Genomic DNA, 1913 nt, shown 5'->3' with positions numbered 1-1913 from the left:
AGCTTTAGACTAGAACAGACGTAGCTACGTTAATCCTACCGTAAAATAATAAGACAAGGCACGACCTCTCTCGTGCTCCCAGAGTGCTCTCTAATGCACACAAAGTTTGCAGACTATCAAGGATCAAACCTCTACCAATCTACAACTAATTACAAAACTCTAAGCATATATAAGTAGACATTTCTAAGCATAAATGACAATCAATAATACAAAACCTAACAATTTGCAATGAAGATTGTCAGAGCTTCACTGTGCAAAACTAAAGAAAAAGTTTATTTAATCCAACAAATCACAGATAAAATCTTTCAAATTGCATAGCTTGCTGTGCTGTTAAGCATGCTCTTGATCTTCCCAGAGTTTGTGATAAACTTTTGGAAATTGAAATTCTTGTATTTTAGCTGTGTGTTACTTGTTAATAATTAACACAAATCTTTTTCCATTGTGTTGCACCATGCACCTTACTACCAAATTTACTAGTCTTGAACGATAACATAGCTCTCAATACTCTGGTCCACACCAGGGTCATATTGTGAATTCATCATTTCTACATTTTTTCTGTAAACTGGGGATATGTGTTAGTCATCCAGTACTGTACAAGAATCTTCAGTCACCTTAAATTTCTTTATATTTTGCAACGAGACTTTAGTTCTCCAAGCTTTCTGAAGTTCTTTCAAAGTATTTATTTGGACATTTGCTGCTTTTTCATTTGTTATCAGGTCAGTCTTTGTACCTAGGACAATTTCCAGAGGAATGTTTTATTTGTTAAATACTGGCCCATGAGTCTTTTAATCACTAAAAAAGACACCTGACTTAAGGGATAAACCATTGTTGTGTCTGCACATAACAGATAATTTAGCAACAACCACCTGCAAAACACAATTTGGTCCCATTAACTTAACTGAATCTAAAAACTATTAGCCAAAACATACATATATCTGGACATTTGGTTGTGTGTCCTTAAAAATTTTGAGGAAACTGGACCCAAAAAAGTCTAACTTTTAACTTTTAACTCCTACATCAATAGACCCTGATATCTGAACACACAGAGCCTGCAATGATGTATGACTCATGCAACAGAGAAGCAGATAGCAAATTCACCTGTTCTAATTGCAGGACTCTCTAAATCATCAGTAGGATTATTTCATCTTATTCAAAATGCAGCATTCCGAGGTATGGGGAAATTTTTTTACCAAATTACCCCTGTATTGAAGGCATTTCATTGTCTCCAGGTACAATATAGAATAGAATAGTCTTATTGAAATGCTACCTTATCATGGTTGAGGGGTTTGTGTGTCCCAGGGGTTGCTGGGGCTGTGTTGTGGGGGGGACTTTTGCTGCTTGGTAGGATCTCCCATGGGAAATTAGTCCTGGGTGAGGGACCAGACAAAGAGCGATTCAGAAAACCCCTATAAGTAAAAGGGCGAGGGACCAGCTCACCCCTAGGGTTAACAGGGCCTCACTCTGGAGCCAGGCCTGCATAACGTGCCCAAGAGGGAGCATCTGGTAATTGGGCCTTAGGCCATGGGCCTGCCGGGCACAATCCAAAAAAGGGACATGGGCCCACCCTCATGTCTGCCCACCACCCATAGGAGGCGCTGTAGGAGTCTGGTGCATTGTGTGTCAGGCAGTGGCCACCAGGAGGCCCTGGTGGACTGATCCCTAGCTACCGAGACAAGTAACTGGGACACTGAATGTCACTTTTCTGTTGGGGAAGGAGCCTGAGTTAGTGCGTGAGGTTGAGAGGTACCAGCTAGATATAGCTGAGCTCAGCTCAACGCATGTCAACGGGCTGGGGTGTATCTCTTAGCATGCCCTTGGCTTGCTGTCTGTACGTGGGGTTTTTTTGGTGGACAAGAGCATTTTCTCCCTGTGGAGAATGGGTTCTGACTGCCGTCTACACTTATGTGCCAAAC

At 41.5% G+C, this 1913-nt stretch overlaps 1 pseudogene; it reads right to left on the bottom strand.

The window, feature by feature from the left end:
* Positions 1 to 90: 90 nt before the first annotated feature.
* Positions 91 to 1913, bottom strand: part of LOC106633273 — a 12281-nt pseudogene continuing 10458 nt past the window's right edge.

The sequence above is a fragment of the Haplochromis burtoni genome, unplaced genomic scaffold, assembly GCF_018398535.1.
Source record: "Haplochromis burtoni strain Fernald_Lab_line unplaced genomic scaffold, NCSU_Asbu1 Contig_36, whole genome shotgun sequence".
In the NCBI taxonomy this organism is placed as follows: domain Eukaryota; kingdom Metazoa; phylum Chordata; class Actinopteri; order Cichliformes; family Cichlidae; genus Haplochromis; species Haplochromis burtoni.
This window is presented reverse-complemented; position numbering and strand designations above follow the sequence as displayed.